The 6,198-nt window shown below is 34.8% G+C and overlaps 1 long non-coding RNA gene across 1 annotated transcript; it reads left to right on the forward strand.

Annotated features, from left to right (window-relative positions):
* The first annotated feature begins 478 nt into the window (after positions 1 to 478).
* Positions 479 to 5,962, forward strand: LOC109588560 (uncharacterized). The gene is made up of 3 exons (XR_002188242.1): positions 479 to 591; positions 4,770 to 4,802; positions 5,901 to 5,962. It is a non-coding gene; the product is annotated as an uncharacterized LOC109588560 (long non-coding RNA).
* Positions 5,963 to 6,198: the final 236 nt, after the last annotated feature.

Here is a 6,198-nt window from a genome sequence, read left to right on the forward strand (position 1 = left end):
ATGAACTGTCATAATTAAACTTTATAATTTCTATTGTTTTATACTTAGATTCTACTTGGAGTTTAAATTTCCTTATTATTAGTAATCTAGAAGACCCTTCATCAAAAAGTCCAACTGAGCTCAAAGCCATGCCACTGTATGATATAAATCAGTTCCTGCATCAAAAAAGAACCTCATGAGGGGGTGGGCTCATAGAAAACCTACCAGATATTTTTATAGGCATTTATGAATTAATAATATCAAAAATAGCCTATGTATATAACTGTGTATAACATCTGTGAATCATAGATATTACACACAGTTCTGCAACTGGCATAATGGTGTTACACGTGAATTCACGTGGCATTTGCTACACAGGTACACCATAGATATTATACACGGAACGTGTATAATATCTATGGGTACCGGTGTTACACGTGGGAGAGGCTAGCCCGCGCCCGGGGCCCGATAGCGGGTAGCCCCACCTTCACCTTGAAATGGCGACGGCCAATCTTGAAATGACGAAGGCTAATCTTGAAATGACGAAGGCTAATCTTGAAATTCGTGACGAAAGTAGCTTGGAAAGAAGTTCTCTTGAGGATTCAACAGTTGGTAATTTAGTAGATAAGATTAAACACTATTTAGATAAGATTAAACACTATTTATCACTTCACTTACTTGAATCGAGGCAAGGCCACGCTATCACTATATAACATATATATATCATTTTATTCACATACACAAATTGTTTTTAAATGGCCTTGCATACTCTTATTATACTCAGTGCCTGCACTGTTGGTATATGTAATAATTATTTGTAAAAATGATTATATATACAATTAGACTTAAACGAGCATGCACAGTATAAAAGGGGGTGGTCTGCCCAAAAATGGAAGCAAATAGTGATGGGCGATATGGCCAATTTTCTTAATTTTTGATAACGATCGATAATGGACTTTTTGAGGAAATATCAATTATTAACGATACGATAACCACACCTTCATTTAGGGGTGTGTCAAGGGTGTGGCTAATGATTTTGGCATGTGTACTGGACATGAGAGAAGATCATTTCCTAGTCATTTCCATGCTCTTGAGCCTTGTTTCTCTTCTTATTGGGATAGGCTGAGCTAACAACTGGTCAGTTGCCTCTTTTTTGCAGTTCAACAGTGCAATTACTTATTAAAATTAGTTATTTAACCTTAATAAATGGGCGTGGTCAATAGATCGATGAAAATTGCATAAAATTTTCGATAATGATTCAAATCAATTCCGTAAAATATCGTTTATATCGATAAAGAATCGAATCAATCGATATATCGCCCATCACTTGAAGCAAATATTCAAAATGGCAATTACACATGATAAAGATCTTGATAACATCAGTTGATTTACATAGTAACAGTAAAAGGAAGAGGCTACAATTGCCTAGCCTCTTATTTCCACATGTTTCTTGTTCTTATCTTCTGACTAAATCACTAGTGCTGGGCGATATTGAAAATTTTGAAACAATATGATATGATACGATATTGCCTAAAAATGAAGATATCGATATTTTTTACGACCTGGGGGCGAAGCCCCCAGGTCGTTCCTATAATCATAGATATTAGAGTAAATGAAAGGGATAGGAAACTTCCGTTCGCGGCAGGAAATGCTAGTTACCCATACCATGATAATTTCTCTATTTATAGGAATTTTTTCAATTTTACAATAGGATTTATTAAGAAAATTATCAAACATTATGGAATAGTACAACTTCATAATGGTTTTTCTCAAATTGTGTTTATGTCACATGCATTAAAGTATGTGCGTGCCCTCAAGTGTACATCAAGCTTTGCTTTCATATCACATTTAAATGTGCCAATCATTGAACTGTAAAGAAAAAGGTACAAAACAAAGGTCTTTGCAAAAACTTTGAATTGATTATAAATCAGTCACCAAATCTGTCATCGGAGTCATTTATGTTGCGTGCCCTCCATAATAATGTATAGAATAGTTGGTAATAGTTAATTCTGGTATTACTTCTTTTATATTCTAAAAAAGGGTACAAAACCACAATATTGAAGGTATCAGGTCTCTAAATCAAACTTTACCCATAGTTATCAATATTATTTTATTTCAAAAATTAGACAGACTGTAAGGGAGGTATCTGTAATGCCTTTCATTATCATTGCAGAGGACGAACAAAAGTCACTTTAGAGTTATGAGTTGAAATAGGACGCCGAACAGTGAAGGAAAAGGCCCGGGAAGGGTAACTTGCCTATGTTGCTAGGCAACCTAATAATCTTAATGGAATAATCCGCCCACGCAACGGAAGTTTCCTATCCCTTTCATTTACTCTAATATCTATGCTATAATTGATTTCACCCACGTGCGATATATATATATTTGTATGTCAACACTTACATTTCTTCTATACACGTTGTATTGGAGAAATAACAAGCCTTAGCAACTACCCGCCCACACTACGTAAGTGGGTGTGGTCACGGCAAACAAGATGGCGGCTTGCACATGGGACAAAGTTATGAGCTTTCTAACAGCGAAAGAACATAGAGATACTGTCTAAAGACTTCTTTAGAAGCATTAGAAGGTAGAGAGAACATTCATAAGTCTTAATAAGAACCCAGTTGTAATTGCAAGGTGGTGAAAACAATTATAGGAATATTTTTACACTAATACGCTTGTTATCGATAAGTTATTAAGCCACACCCATTAACTTTAATATTACTAAAACGGCTAAATAAAGCTATTTCTGAGAACAATTATTATTGAAAAGCATTATAAAAACCTTCTTTGGCTTCATATAGTTCAGCTACTTCATCTACTTTCCAAGAAAATACATTTTAGTAATTTTCGAGATGTTACTCCTATACATGTGTAGTTAATTAACCATATATTAAAGTTATGTAACCATTTTGTGGGCGTGGTCTCGTTATCGATATTTCCTTCAAATTTTTTCGATATTGATACGTATCGATACTGCATTATATTGATTAAAATATCATCAGTTTTGATATATCGCCCAGCACTATAAATCACGGTTAAGTTGTTTATAGCGAGTACTCGAGTCATAGTGAAACAGGCCGAGCTTCAGGACAATCAAGGACTTATTCAGGATGACTTTTAACATCGAGTTTGAGTCTGCTGAAGAGAAAGGTGCCTTTAGTCATCATTTAGAAGATTTTCAATCCTTGCTATCTAAGAACAAGCTAGATAGCTTTGGTCTGTTGACAGCCATGTTTAATTTTATAGTTTTAGTTAAAGCTACATGATGCATGGCTCTTTTGAGTCTTCTGCTGGTATAGGGAATTAGTAAAACTGTCTGTACTCTTCTAAGAGTCTTTTTTGGATCTTGTGGATGCCTGTAGTGCTTGCATTCTGTGATTCTTCAGTCTTCACTGCCCATTTTTAATTACATTCTAAAGCCACCCGCCATTTTTAATTGACTGGGCAGCCCACCCCCCTTTTATACCCGTGCTCATGCTCGGTGCTGTAGCAATCATCACGTAAGGTGAAGCAGTGGTTATATTCTGCACATGCTCGTTTAAAATTAATTTTAGCAATTTTAAAGAGGGACCATAAAACAAACTGTACAAAGTGAAATATTTCGACTACCATGCCTACTGTAGATGTGGGATTACAATTTGCTTCGTGGGTTAATACCGTATACATTCAAATTTTCAAGTGTTTAAAATTTTGTGTTTTTTTATGAAATGTGCTCAAAAATTAATATTCGTGTGAGCTAATTTTTATGTTCTGGCCATAGTCTACATATAATAGAATGACACTAGAGGTGGTTTAAATTTTGTGGATTTAAGGTGAGCACAAAAGTGACGAAATTTAGTACACCTCGAAAATTAAGACGTGTACGGTAGACCTTTTTTATGAGGCAATGAATATTATTAACACACTTTTTGGACTCGCCACTCTTGTGTATTTGGGTACTAAGCATTTGGGTTGTCATTCTGTCCACTGACGAAGTTCAATTGATTTTTTAAAATATAATCTTTTTGACTAAGCATTCCAGAGCTAGTGATGCTCTTATATCATCCAGTGGCATCAAAAGATGATGTGAACTATTAAACCAGGAGACCTCTCTCCAAGTAAGAGCTTGCTGTGCAAGGAAAGAATGTGTTGCAAGTAACAGTAACTTAGGAAAGTTTGAAGTTTGCCTTACTCCTCCTGTACATTCTTGCCTTAGGCTTACCAAAACAGTGCATAATATATACATGTAGTGCACTGGAATTTTAAGGTTATATGATTAATTGTCTGAGGTTCACTTCATGATTCTGATGATTGCCAGAGCCATTGAACTCATATTTTCAAAATCATTTCTTAAAGATTAAGTCATTTCTTTACATGTACTTATTTGTTGCCTAAAAATGTGTGATGTTCCTTTATCATCACTTAGAAATACAACTAACATTTTCTTGACTTTTATAATTTCACTGTAGCTATTGCATCAGCAAAGATGAGTTTCATGGTTACTTTATTGCATCTATAAATTTCTCTAGCTGTTGAAAAAGTCTTTGAATGCCATTTCTGTCTTATTTTAGTGCTAGAAAACTCGTGACTTCTTCTTGTGTGTTGAAGCCATTTTATTTTTCTGTGGCTAAATATAGATACCATATTGATAATACATATGTGTACAAAGCACAAGCATACAGACACTTGCTGCTAGTGTAAGGCTCGCTCAGGCTTGCCCCAATTAACCTTTGGCAAACATTTTTTAAATGTAATGTACATTGTATGTGTACATGTATGTTGTGAATTTTCCTATCTTGTTTACGTAGGCATGAGTATGCAAGGAGAAGAGACTATTTGTGGTAAGTGGCATACAATATTGACATTGACACACTGCACAACATGTATATAATGTATTTATTATGTCATGCCCTTACATATGAGAATTTCTGTATGTATATATGTATGTATGTTTAAAGGCGTGACTAGGGGGTGTGGTAAGGAGGTGGAGCCCCTCAATGTTTTAAATTCCATAGATATTAGAGTACACAGGGATTGGAAACGGGCCGTAGCAACAGGAAAATGCTAGTTGATAGTACCGTAAATAATTTCTCTAATTACTCGTATGTAAAATTAAAATGGCTGAAAGTTGAAAAAGGTAAGCAAACTTCTCAGGTGGTTTTTTGTTGCATAAAGTCTTATATTGTATAGTTAACCCTTCAATAATGTTGAGAGACATTCTTCCTGTTTGCCCAAGCTCTCTGCTGTAGCAATGTATCTGTTTGCAGTTTAAATTTAGTGTTTTATGAATTAGCAATCATTATTGATCACATTTACTATATTTAGTTCTATATTTTGATTTGTACAACCTATTGAATAGAAATGGTGTTGGCGACCTCCTGTGTGTTCTAAGCAATACGATGGTGTGATAGTTAATGTCACAGACCTGGTTTTTATGTTAAGGGTACAAAACAAACCTCTCAAACTAATCAGTAAATCTATTGTTACAGAAAGATACAATCGTATTTCCGAACGAAACATAGTGGGCAACCTCCACATTATGAATCTCTATTGAGTGGTTGAATAAGTTATTGTCTTCTGTCTAACGCTACTGAGATAAGGGTACAAAACAAAATGTCATTCTAAGCATTCTCATTCCAGAGCAAATATTCAGTGCAAATAATAATGCTAGCAACATAAAAATTAGTCTGGGGATAGATGCTAGTCTCTTCTGCTTCCTTTGATATAAATAATGATGTATAGTGACACCACTGCTGGAATGACAGGTCTCAAAAAGACAGCCTCTGTTGCTACGCGTTGCTAGATGCAAATGTCAACTAGCATCAGTATCCTAGCGATGTATACGGAGATACCCCATTTCCAATCCCTGTGTACTCTATTATCTATGTAAATTCTTTCTAGTTAAATTGTAATTTTATTTTTAATTACTCTTTTAATAGATGACCCTAATCCTCCTTCAGTCTTTACTGGAAGTCAAGCAGGCTCTTGTGAACAAAATGGTATGACTAATAACATACATGTATTTAACAGATGAAAAATAGTGTTGTTTTATTAACAGCTGTATTATGTACCTGGTATACACTACACACATACATTATACTATGTTCCTTATAGCCCTTTGTTGTTGGTAGTTGGAAACTTGGAATCATAATAATTATTAGAGTTACTCCACCCATTGTGTCAATTCTGTAGAATGCAACATAAAATTAACCTTGGGCTGGTCTTGTATAAGTTTTG

The sequence above is a fragment of the Amphimedon queenslandica genome, unplaced genomic scaffold (assembly GCF_000090795.2).
Source record: "Amphimedon queenslandica unplaced genomic scaffold, v1.1 AMPQUscaffold_12015_Cont13299, whole genome shotgun sequence".
Taxonomy (NCBI): domain Eukaryota; kingdom Metazoa; phylum Porifera; class Demospongiae; order Haplosclerida; family Niphatidae; genus Amphimedon; species Amphimedon queenslandica.